Genomic DNA, 13179 nt, shown 5'->3' on the forward strand with positions numbered 1-13179 from the left:
TGGGCTGAGGGTCCTTTAGCTCTGATAGAGTTCTTCATACTCAGACTTCAGGTGCAGAGAACTAGAGATAGGCATTGCTATTGTAGATGTTTCCACTGTAAATGGGGGGAGGAAAGACAGATGCCAAGGAAAGAATCTGGATTTACTAAATGTTTTGAATCCCTTCTGGCCTAATCTACACTTAAAACTTCTACTTGCATAGCTGTGTTGGTCAGGAGTGTGCAAACCCACCTTCCCAGCTGATAAAACCCCCAGTGTACATGCAGTTATGCTGATGGAAGAGGGCTTTGGTCAGCATAGCTAATGTCATTCAGGAGGCAGTCGTAAACCAGTAGAAAAACTCCTGTTGTTGTATGTCTACAGGAGGAAGCTATGCTAGCATAGAGGTAGCCTCACTGGTTTGGGAATGAGTTTTAACTATTTTGCTGCTGGTTGTTTGAACAGAAATGTCTAGATAATATGCTTATCCCACAATCCTAACCTGCCTTCTCAGGCACCAAAGATCTCAGCTCACTACCTATCTAACTGCCAGAGCTTCCAGCTTCTCGCTCTGCTGACCTCTACAGTACAGTGATGCATAATTAGCAGAAAAACTGTGACACCCCTTGGAGGAAATTGGATATCTTGAAGGAATTTGAAAAAACTGTAGAAATAGCAGGCTATGTTCATTATTTTCCATTTATTTAATTGAAAAACTCAATTTTTAAGTGTTATGTTAAATGATGCTGAATTTCCAGTCTGCTGCCCCAGCGTGCCACACACACCAGGGGATTTCTGTGCAGAATTTAGGGCAAGCTGCCTGTGCAGCAGATGGGGCCTTTCGTGTATCACTACAAGGTGGGATGGAACTCTGTTCTTTTGGGTGCCTGATCATTATAAAATGCACATCAAGGGAGAGTTTAATACATGGAAAATAAGGTGTGAGACTTCACTTTGGGTAACAGGACCAAGGAGAGCCAGTTTCACTGTTTCAACAGCTCCTGTAAAGAACTGTGCTAATATGTGTAGGAGTTGCAGGGGTTAACTAGGACATCTTTCTCTGAGTGGCTTTTCAGAAGTCTGTGTAATGATGTTGTTAATGACCTATAGCCCTTTGAATTGGCTTTTGGCTGCTTACCACCACTAAGAGAGAAATCTGTTAAATGACCAAGGCAAGCTGTGATGCAGAGATTACCCATTAATCACAGCCCGGGCAATTAAAGTCCATGTGATCACCTACTGTAAAGTTTTACATGTCTGTCTCACTACAGCTGTCTGTTACTCAAATTGCCCCAGGTTCCTGACCCTGTGAATCACTTTCTGTGACCACCCACAGGATACCAGCCTAGGTCCACAGAGTCCATGAGCTGCTTTGTGGCTAGTGAGAATCATCAAATAATAAATTTGGGTTAGTTTATAGAGGAATAGGCCCATGTCACAGGGATGGTCTGGCCTGGGACTCTGTGGGTCTGGAGATCATTAAAAAGACAATATTTCCAAGAAGCATTGACAAAATTTGTCCAAGATCCCATTAATACCAGAGAAGTCCTAGCTGCGGACTTGTCCCTCCAAATTGTTCAATGTTGCTATCCCCCTGGAGTGGGATGGACGGACAGACTTGCACACACCACTCTTGTCAATCGGGTTATATTCTGGAAGAGCTATTCCTGGTTAACTCCTTGTGTGGACCCTCTCATTCTGGAATAACTCCTTGTGTGGACCCTCTCATTCTGGAATAAGAGTCCCTTATTCAAAACTATTTAACAAATTCAGAATAAGGTACTCTGTGTGAGAATGCCCACACAGAGTTAATCAAGAAGTTAATCTGCTTTCAATTCACACCAGATTTTATTCTAGATTAATTTTCATGTGTAAACAAGCCTTAAAACAATCCCCCTTCCCTTTTTTTTAAAAAAAAAAAGATGGTTGTGCCTTTAGTGAAGAGGCATAGATGGGTCAGGTCAACTGGTATATTGAAGGTCAGAGGGGCACAGATGTGTTATGGAAGCTGAAGGAAGATGCCAGAAGGTTTTGGTATCTTGGAGCCCCACCCATTGATCAGACAGCTGGAAGGATTTAATGTGCTGCAATACCTCAAACTTTGCTCGGAACATATCCACAAAAGAGAAATTAAGACTGAAGTAAATTCCGTTGTAGCAGGTGCATCCTTTCCTAGTATCTAGAGAGACTTTTATACCTAGACTTGATTTGGAAAATTTCTCCTGGCAGAGCGTCTTCAGGCCATCCCAAATACAGCTCCTCTGTAGGTAGAGAATAGGAGCCCACTGCACATGATTTATCTGCCCTCCCTTTGAAAATTCAAGATTTGCCCTGATTCTAGCCACTATGCAGTTGTACTATGGCAAATCCTCAGTGTAGACAGGCAAAGCTACCATTTGTACTCATGGAGCTTACCCTGCTGGAAACCAGAGCAGGCTGCATTGGTGAAAATTGCAGCTCATAGCTGTTTGTCCTATGTTTTCTAGGAGTTTACACCAGAGCCTGAAATAGAGGCAAATCCCAGTGTAGACAAGGCCTAAGAAACATTCAGGTGCAGGGAAAGGCAGATGGTGAACTTATGCACCTCAGAGGGAAGTGGGGAAGCTAGCACAGGGCTCAATGTTACTTCTCCTTTTGCTGCATAAAAGCTTTATGGGGAATGGAGGTAAAGCACCTAAAAGGTAACCAGGCTAGTAACTACTGGGATGTTTTGGGGGAAAGGGGGTAGTTAAGAAAGAAGGAAGTTCTTACCTGTGTCTGCGTAGAGCTGTTCCTTAGGGAATTCTCTCCAGCAGTCTCTCCTGTGGCTGTACCTGTAGGTACAGCTGGACTTTGATTGAGCAAAGGTTAATTTAAAAGATTATTTATTTAACTGAGTCTCATGCATGTGTTTACCTACTTGATAACCTGCTTGCAGAGGTGCAAATCACTTCTCCTTTCTCAGCAACTTTGAATTCTGCTGTGGTGTTTCATTGATCATGTACTCTCAAACTAAGACTTTCACGGGGAGCAGTTCCAAGATAAGCCTGATCTTTGCTCTTGGTGAGAGCTTTCCTCTGAGAGAGACAAGGGTTCCCAAGGAGCAGAGCCAAGACCTGCTCATCCGCTAGGAATGAGCATCTGCAGGCTCTGGTGACAGACAGGGACTCAGCTATTGGAAATAACGCTTGTGTTGCACCTCTGCTGGTTGTAGTCTCCAAATTAGTAACTGGCCTGGTTATAATGTGGTAAAATGGCGTTACGGGGTTCCATGTTTAATGCTGATTGTTTCCATAGCAAATTAGCCTGGTTTACAAGGAAAAGTAAATTTAAAAGACACATTTCCCTGTGTAAACTGACCAAATTTTCTATGGAATCAGTGAGGCATGATATCCATGTCTGTCATGGGCTAAAGAACAGGAACAAATAGTCCCAAGAGGGGTAGAGGTAGTGGAAGTGAAAGGCATGGAAATCTCAACCTGAATGTTTCATTAATATGATCTTTGCATATAGACAGGATGAATGTGGATATATATATATATATACATATATGGAAATCTTCCTACTGGACCTTGGGCATGGACTCCATGTGAGTTTGCAAGGCATGCTGAGGGTAGGAATTATTATTTGTATTACAATAGTATCTAGAGGCCCAGGGCCGGTGCAACCATTTAGGCGACCTAGGCAGTTGTCTAGGTCGCTGGCATTTGGGGGGTGCCATTTTCTTTTGCAGCAACCGTGGCGGCCGGATCTTTGGCTGCCCCGGTCACCGCTGGCATTTAGGTGGAGGGAGCTGGGGCAGGGGAGCGCGAGGAGGGCTGCCTGTAGCAAGTAACGGGGGGGGCTTCATGCAGGGGAACTCTCCGCCCCAGCTCACCCCTGCCCCACCTCGTCCCCGAGCACACCGTGGCCACTTCACTTCTCCCACCTCCCAGGCTTGCAGCGCCTAAGCTGATTGGCGCCGCAAGCCTGGGAGGCGGGAGAATTGAAGTGCCCACGGCATGCTCGGGGTGCTCATGCATGGAGCAGGGGTGAGCTGGGGCCGGGGGCGTGCCTCAGGGCGGAGAGTGGAGAGCTGCCACAAGGGGGGAGGCGCAAGGTGGAAGTTTCGCCTAGGATGCAAAACATCCTTGCACCGGCCCTCTAGAGGCCCGAACAAAGATTGAAGCCCCACTGTGCTAGGTGCTCTACAGACACATATAGAGATGGAGTCCCTGCCCCAAACAGCTTACAATGTAAACCAACATGAGTGACAAAGGGCGGCCAGGGAAACAGAGGCAGAGAGGTGAAAAGCAACATGTCTGAGGTCACCCATGTGGAGGTGGGAATAGAACCCAAGTCTCTCATGTCCCAGTCTTTTCCACGGGTCACGTGCTCCTCTAGGAGCAGCATGATATTTGGGTTATCTGTCAGGAGGTTTTGTTGGTTTTGATATTCACTAAGGGCCAGTTGGCACAATGCTCTTGGTGGATACAGATAAGGCTGTAAGAGCCATATATTGTTTTGAGAACAGTATTTTGCATATATAGAGCTGTCATAAACAGATAGTTAAGGGTTAATAGAACAGGAGTGCTTCATGTCTCTTTTGCCTATAAAGGGTTAACAAGTTCAGTAAGCCTGGCTGTCAATTGACCAGAGGACCAATCAGGGGACAGGATACTTTCAAATCTTGAGGGAGGGAAGGCTTTGTGTGTGCTGTTAGTTTTTTGGTTGTTGTTCACTCTGGGGGCTCAGAGGGACCAGACATGCAACCAGGTTTCTCTCCAATCTCTCCGATACAGGCTCTTATAAGTTCAGAATAGTGAGTACTGGGTAGATAAAGTGAGTTAGACTTATGTTTGTTTTCTTTATTTGCAAATGTGTATTTGGCTGGAAGGAGTTCAAATGTGTATTTTGCTGAAAGGATTTTAATTTGTACTTAAATACTTAGGCTGGGAGGGTATTCCCAGTGTCTATAGCTGAAAGACCCTGTCACATATTCCATTTTAAATTTACAAAGATAATTTTTACTGTTTTTTCTTTCTTTAATTAAAAGCTTTTCTTGTTTAAGAACCTGATTGTTTTTTTATTCTGGTGACACCCTGGGGGACTGGGTCTGGATCCACCAGGGAATTGGTGAGGAGAAAGGAGGGAAGGGGGGAGAGAAAGATTAATTTCTGTCTGTGTTAGGATTACTTTCTCTCTCAGGGAGAGTCTGGGAGGGGGAGAGAGAAGGAGGAGGGAAGGTGAATTTTCCTCTCCGTTTAAAGATTCAAGGAGTTTGAAATCACAGTGATCTTCCAGGGTAACCCAGGGAGGGGAAGCCTGGGAGAGGCAACGGTGGGGGAAAGGGTTTACTTTCCTTGTGTTAAGATCCAGAGGGTCCGGTTCTTGGGGGTCCCTGGGCAAGGTTTTGGGGGGACCAGAGTGTACCAGGCACTGTAATTCCTGGTTGGTGGCAGCGCTACAAGTACTAAGCTGGTAATTGAGCTTAGAGGAATTCATGCTGGTACCCCATCTTTTGGATGCTAAGGTTCAGAGTGGGGGTTTATACCATGACAAGAGCAGTTTCAGAGGGGTCAGAATATGGGGTGTAGGCTCTGTGGATAGGTTGTGGAGGGCCAGGGCGGAGTTGAGGGAGGTAGTGTTAGGGGAATGTCTAACAGTCGAGGGTGGGGGATTGGGATTCTCTTCTTTTGGTGGGTGAGTTAAAGGAAAATTTGGTAACTGGGAATGGGATGGGAATGATCTTTAGGTGTGAGTGTGGTGTATGTGGCCCTGCAGCTGGGCAGGAGAATGGGTGTGGGTGGATGAGTAATCGGGCAGTGAGGTCAGGGCAAGGGGCTTTGGGAAGGAATGAGTCAGCATTTGCAAGCGTATGGGCCAGATTAAAGCATGGGCAAGCTAGGCATGTGCCTAGGGCCCAATATGTGTTTGGGGAGAGAAGGGGGTCAACCTGAGTGTCGTTGTGACTCTGTGCATCAGATCACAATGCTACTCGCTCAGATTTGACCCTGCCACCCTTCCTTCATAGCAGAGGGGCCAAACCTGAGTGGGCAGTGGCGTGGCCAGTGCTTCTGCTCCTTGCCACTGCTGAGGGGCTGGTTCCTGCACCAGACAACTGCTGGAGCTTGACTGCTATCCGGACTCTGGATGGGGGGATTGGCTGAATTAATAGGGGTCATGTGATTGCCTGAAACACCTGGGCTTCATAGGGTATATCTAGGGCTGCCAATTTTGGTTGGACGTATTCCTGGAGGTTTCATCACATGATATAATCTTTAATTAAAGATTAATCTTTAATGCCTGAAGACTCCAGGACAATCCTGAAGGGCTGGCAACCCTCTGTGTCTACACAGCGAATGGCAGGGAGTCTCAGCGCCTGGGTCTGCAGACTTGGGCTCTTTACAATGTTAAAAATAGCCATTCAGACATTGGAGCTCAGTCAGAACTTCGGCTCTGTAGCCTAGAGACGAGTGTGGGCTTCATGGGCCAAACCACAATGTCTGCACTGCTGTTTTTAGCACCATTGCATGATCCTGAATCTGTTGTCCCAGGCTTTGAGACTCACAGCCACTTGCTGTGTAGATGCACCCATTAGAGGTGCTGGGAGAACTGATTTTGGAGGAGGAACTGCAGTGAGCAAGTTGGACTCTTATGGAAGGCCCTGAAGTGGTGTCTGGGGACACCCCCTGGAATTAGAATCCTACCTCAGAGCACGGAAGACTCAAAGATATCCCAAAGGAGTTGAGACTGTAAGGGGATTTCAAGGAAAGAGCTTGGGAGTCAGGGCTCTATCCCAGAGAGATTAAAAGATAGCCCAGAAGAGGACCGGGAACTGAACCCAGAGGGAGGCCCAAGAGGGGCCCAAGCTAGGTAAAAGAATGTTTTGTTTGTTTGGACTTTTGTTATCCCAGAAGGGAATTGAACTCTGAGTGTGACCCAGCTGGAGGGCTGAGCCACGTGAATCCTGGCCGGAGGAGACAGAAAACCCTCGTTCCATAGGTCAATTTATATTTGAGTATTTATAGATCTACTAAATTTATCACTATGCTGTAAAATGTTTTAGAAGAGTTCTGTTATAAAAGAATAAAATTAAAAAAAGAGTGGAGGCAGACAGTGCTTGCAGTGCCACATTCAGCCAGCAGAGAGAGGTACATATTTGGGGACTGATGTGTTGCTGATAATATATTGACCTCACCCTCCCCACCTGCACACCCTATGACAATCAGGCTTGTTTTCAAGCATATCTCTGCCATTGTGGGTGCCAGATATTTACTTAAAAAAAACAGAAAGTTGATATTCTCCTGTAATCACCTGTTTCCAAGAGCAGGAGCTCTAAGGGAAACGCCAAATGTTGCATGACTTGTCAATACTGACACAGGACAGTTTAATACAATAATTCTAATATTCCATGACAAATTACATGCTCAGTTTAACAGTGACCATTTTATGGGGTCATTCTCCCCTTGGTTAATTCACCTTTACCTAAATCTTGGATGTGGTGGCTTAGAGCCTGGGCACACTCCATTTATCGTGTTTCTTCCCATCTCAGCTGCCTCTGCCTCTTCGTGCACTCACATCTGCTAACATTTAGGGAATAACAACTTTAAAGCAAGCTTGTGTTTTCTCTGCTCTTATTTGATCCTAACAGGTGGTGCTGGCAGATGTAGGCTCAGAGCAAATTCCCTGAAGCTTATCTGTGCCACCTAAACAGTCACCTATTTATTAGACCTTATTCCAGTTTTGTGTCACACACAAATGTTTTACAGGGATTGAAGGTGCATATTGTGGTGCCTTGTTGATCTTAGGTTACAGGATCATATTTGCATGATGTGTTAAGAGAAAAACCTTTGTTTAACTAGAGTGTAGGGGCAATCCCAGGTTTTAATAAGTGTAAAGTACGCCTATCCTTTAGCCAGTAAGTAAAAGAACTTTTAGAGCTTCTGTAACACCTCCATCCAAATTACATATAGTAACTATTATGTCCCTATCTTCAGTGAAACTGAGGCCTGGAAGGGATAAATGACTTGCCCAAGGTCACAGAATGGGAGAGAAGAATCTGGGAATGGAATCCAAATTTTGTGAATCCTTGCCCTGTGCTCCAACCCAGTGGTCCTCAATGGAAGAGGTTATGAACAGGTGTCAAGGGGGTCACAAACAACCTGTCATTACCATATTGCTAAGTGGATGGGGGATCGTGGTGTGCAAAAGGCTGAGAACTACTACTCTGACCACAAGCCAATGCTGCTGCCCTGTGAGAGAGCCATTCTTCAGCACCAGGACTGAGGGTTACTTTGTTGCTGGCTCTTGAGCAAACCTGCAGTGTCACGTTATATACAACATAGGAATAGTGAGTAGAAATAGAGAAGTTATAGTACCTCTTGTATTTGGCAGTGGTGTGACTGCTACTGGAATACAGTTGTGATGTTGTGTGTGACGTTGCACCCCATAAGGCTTCATGGTAATATGCTGGTGAATATATACATATATGGTAGAACTGGAATATGTTTTATGCTACATATGCCATGTAACATATCTATGTAAAGGTTATGATCTACTGAATATATTCATCCTATTTGGCAGGGATTTGGAGCAATCAAATTTTTGAATTGCTCCGCTCTGCGTCCGCTCCAGCTCCAGTCAAAAACCTACTGGTCCGTGCTCCAGCTCTGGGCGCTGCTCCAAAGCCCTACTATTTGTATGTATGTGTCATTGTTGTATTCAAAGTTATGGATATTGTCTGTGTGTACTTGCTTGATTTCTAAGTAGCTTTAGTAAAGCATTTGGTCAGCTTCTTCAGAAAGGAATGTGCAAATTAAGTGCCCAATCAAGAAACACTTAAAAGGACAATGAATCTTGGATCCACATAAGAAGTCTACTTGAGGGCAGCATGTAAACAATGGCTGCTGCCTGTAAAAACTGAGTCATGCATGGACATGTGACTTTGTCCATGTGACTCCAAAACTCCATCTTGGAGCTGGACTTGGCATAGGAGAGAGGACTCACCCACAAGAGAGAGTCTATTTAAGCCCATGGAAGACCCCTCCATTTTGTCTTCAGCTGGCTAAAGAGAGAGCCTCTCCACCCCCCAGTATATCTGAAAGAAACTGGTGAATAATTTATGAGTTTACCCTGTATAAGTTTTATACAGGGTAAAACGGATTTATTTGGGGTTTGGACCCCATTGGGAGTTGGGCATCTGAGTGTTAAGGACAGGAACACTTCTTAAGCTGCTTTCACTTTAAGCCTATAGCTGTTAGGGGATGTGGTTCAGACCTGGATCTGGGTTTGCAGCAGGCTAGCAGGTCTGGCTCAAACCAGGAAGGGCATTGAAGTGCCAAGCTGCCCAGACAGGAAAACGGGCTGAAGTAGTCTTGCACATCAGTTGACAGCCCCAAGGGGGTTTCTGTGATCCAACTCAGCACAACAGTGTCCAGATCTATTGTTCACAATTCAAGAAAGCTGTTGATAAATTGGAGAGGGTTCATAGAAGAGCCATGAGAATGATTAAAGGATTAGAAAACATGCCTTATAGTGATGGACTCAAAGAGCTCAATCTATTTAGATTAACAAAGAGAAGATTTAGGAGTGACTGACAACAGATTATAAATACCTACTTGGGGAACAAATATTTGATAACAAATTTTTTTAATCTAGCATACAGAGATATAACAAGATTCAGTGGTTGGAAGTTGAACTAGACAAATTCAGACTGGAAATAAGCTGTACATTTTAAACAGAGAAGGTAATTAATAATTGTTCCAGTTTACCAGAGGGTCATGGTAGATTCTCCGTTGCTGGCAATTTAAATATCAAAACTGGATGTTTTCCCAAAAGATGTGCTCTAGTACAGACAAGACTTATTTTGGGAAAGTTCTATGGCCTGTGCTATGCAGTCAGTGGTCCCTTCTGGCCTGGGAATCTATGACTCTATGAAAAACGTTGTTTCCACTTATTTTTCTCATGTATATCTTCTGATAATTTTTTTTCTGGTCTTTGTAGTGTGATGACTATTTAATGTGTGGGGTCCTCTGAGGATTTAAAAATCCAGATTTGTAGTAAGATAAAGAAATGTCTTTTTCTCCTTTTATAATAAGAATGTCATTTGGACAGCTATTTTGATTTCTGCTCAGGTCAGTGGAAAATAAGGAGAAATAATTGCATTGGAAAAAAGACTTTTGCTAATTCACTTGTCCTGAGACTAAAGGAAATAACATGCAGCAGTAGATGCATGAATGGGTGTGTTTGCAATTAAGACTTAGAATTCAGTCTTAAGTTTTATTTTACATATTTTTTTGGTTTTGTTTTGAATGTAATAGATTTTTTAAAATTACAGCTTCTAAAAGATGGTCAGCAATTTTGTTCAACCTTTAAGCAGTTCATGATCAGAAGATCTTGTGACCAGCATCATCAAACTGACCTAATCAATCTGATATTTTGAGACTCATAAATAGACAATTTACTTTCTGCAATGTTCAGTTAGAAACTTGCTGAGTCTGCTGGATTTTTTTTCCAGATTTCTACAAGACATCTCCCAGATTTCGACTTGATTGTTGTTAAAGATGAAATAATAAATCCACATTGGGTGAAATGCCTAACAGCTCCAGGGAAATGCCTTATTCTGATTCAGCCAGGTAGGTCAGAAGAGGTGGTGTGGGCATGCCACTTTAAAGTGGTGGTGTAAGGTGATTTGAAGTCCATGTCGCGGTGGGTCAGAAGCCATGTGATTTCAATGTAACCCACTATTGAGTGTACAGACCCACCTTTGTGCCCAATACACAGAAGACATGAGTTGTTACAGCCCTCAGCTACCAAGTCATGGCTCTTTAGCTCAAACTGTACAGCCCATGCATTTATCTCTCGCGGTTCCCTGTTCAATCCTTGGTGTGTTTCCCAAGAGCGTGGTCATCACATAAGCAAGATCTATTCTTCCTTCCCTGGAGGCTGGCCAGTGATGGGTTGATGGAACCCAATAATAGCCAGCAACTAAGATTTATCACAGGTGAGTCTGACAGAATCCGGGAGACCAGCTAGTTAACTAAACACCAACAGAAGCTGAGAAAATCCATCATCTACAGGCAAGCAATATTCCAGGAAGATTTGAGAAGCGCTGTCAGGATGAAGAGCTTGTGTTGCCATTGAAGGATTTAAGTTTTTATTTGAATTTTTATTTTGTCAAGTAGGAGACATGTGTGATGCTGGCAGACCAGGTGCCAGCTCATGTCAAGGGCCCTAGGCCTCACTGAACACAGATAAATGCATAAATAGCAACCAGTCTGGCTCACCTGTGTGTTAGCATTGTTAAAATAGATGGTGAGTTTATAAGAATATGTTCAATGTTTAGACGATGAAATATTTGTAGGATGCTAAATGTATTGATCTCACTTATAACATCTGTAGCCCATAGTATAAAGTTATGTGGAGTGTTTGCATGGTAAACCTCTAACTACGTAACTCAACAAACAGGAAAAAAACATTAATGTAAAGTGCTAGTCCTGCATACAAGAAGGCCCATTGAAACCAAATGAGCTACTGTGAAATGTCAAAAAACAAAGACTTTGTTGATTCTCCCCGCCCCTCCCCCCATGAAGAGGAGACAGGTTCCAACACCTGTCCCATCAGTTTGAGTTCTGGGGGAAGGGGATAAAAATCCCTGACCAGAAGGAACTGTTTTACTGTGCTTCTCGGAATTTGGAGAGAGCAGTATTTCTAAGCATAAGCAAGGGATCCGCAACCTGCTTAGCTTCGGTTAGCCCAAAAGGATAGATAGAGCTTTCACATTACAGCAGCTTCTGATACCTTTTGAAACTTAAGACTATAACTCATTTGCGTGAGTATGTTTACCTGCTTTTACCTTGAAAAACTCTATTTCTTTTTCCTAGTTAATAAATCTCTAGTTAGTTTATTACAGGATTGGTTACAAGAGTTGTCTTTGGTAACAGATCTAAGGTACAATTGACCTGGGTTTAAATGACTGGTTCTTTGGGACTGGGAGTAACCTGAATATTGTGATTTTTGGTGTAAGGGACCCTCTGTCACAAAGGCAGGCTTGCCTGGGTGGCAAGATAGACCAGAGTGCCCAAGGGCGTAAGGATTTTTATCTCTCTAGGCTGATCTCATCAGAAGACCTTGGGGAGCCTTACAGTTTATCTCCCACTGAGTCCCCCTTTTAAGCCCATCTAGCAGAGCTGACCCCTAAATGAATAACGCACGCACAAATGTAAAACTACCAACAACACTTTATTTGCTAAGGGGAGAGGAAGGAAAGGAAAGGATTATGATGGAAAAGGAAAGGATGGATTAATGATTCTGGAGATTCGGCATAACACACAGGCACACACATGCACTTATAATACAAGATGTTCTTCTACCTTTACAGACATCAACGATGAAGGGGCTGCAAGATCCAGATGACAGAAGCCAGCGATGAACACCGACCGTGGATGACAGATGAAACAGACAGGTACGTATCCCTGTCTTAACTCCCACCCTTAACTGCTTTGCGTCGTTCTGAGTGCATGATTGATCTAAATAATTGGACCAGGTCTGTGTATGCAAGTTTGCTTTCCCAAAACAACAAACAAACAACCCCAACTTAATTAGTGAGTAACTATTGCAGGCTAATAGCCAGTGCCAAGATTGTACTGCACTACGAGAGAGAGCTAAACACCTGAACCTCTGACAACTAAAAGCTCAAGAGCCAGTGCCCCTGGCCCCACCCCTCATTGGTCTTTATAGGGAGCTGTTGCTAGGCAAGGTCAGATTCCTGCTCTTTCCATTTTCCTGCCTTTTGTAGGTACTGAGGAACAAGCACCTGACCCAAAATGGAGGTTGCCTTGTCCTTTTACCAGAACAAAATGGCCTTATTTTAACTTTTATACATAATAATTTGGCAAACATATAAACTGAAATTAACAAGGGGACTATCTGACTTCATGTTAAGGCTGTTAAGGTGCTTGAGAAGTTCACACTCAATATTTGACTGGTGAAATCTAATTATAGAACACAGAACCAGTTTGAGGTTTGTGCCCTGCTTCTTAACAGTCTGTCCTGTGGTTCTCACTCATGGTCATGAGCCACTCCAGATAACTTTACAGTGTGCTTGTCTGACCAGCATAGGCAGTGGGTATAAGAGACCAGGGAGGCTAAGTGTCCCCAAACAGCCTGCCCACCGCCTTTGGAGTGTGCAGCTGCTGAAAGGGTAGCCAGCCATGGCCTCGGTCATGCTCATCCTCTTCC

This window comes from Gopherus flavomarginatus, chromosome 1 (assembly GCF_025201925.1).
Source record: "Gopherus flavomarginatus isolate rGopFla2 chromosome 1, rGopFla2.mat.asm, whole genome shotgun sequence".
NCBI lineage: Eukaryota > Metazoa > Chordata > Testudines > Testudinidae > Gopherus > Gopherus flavomarginatus.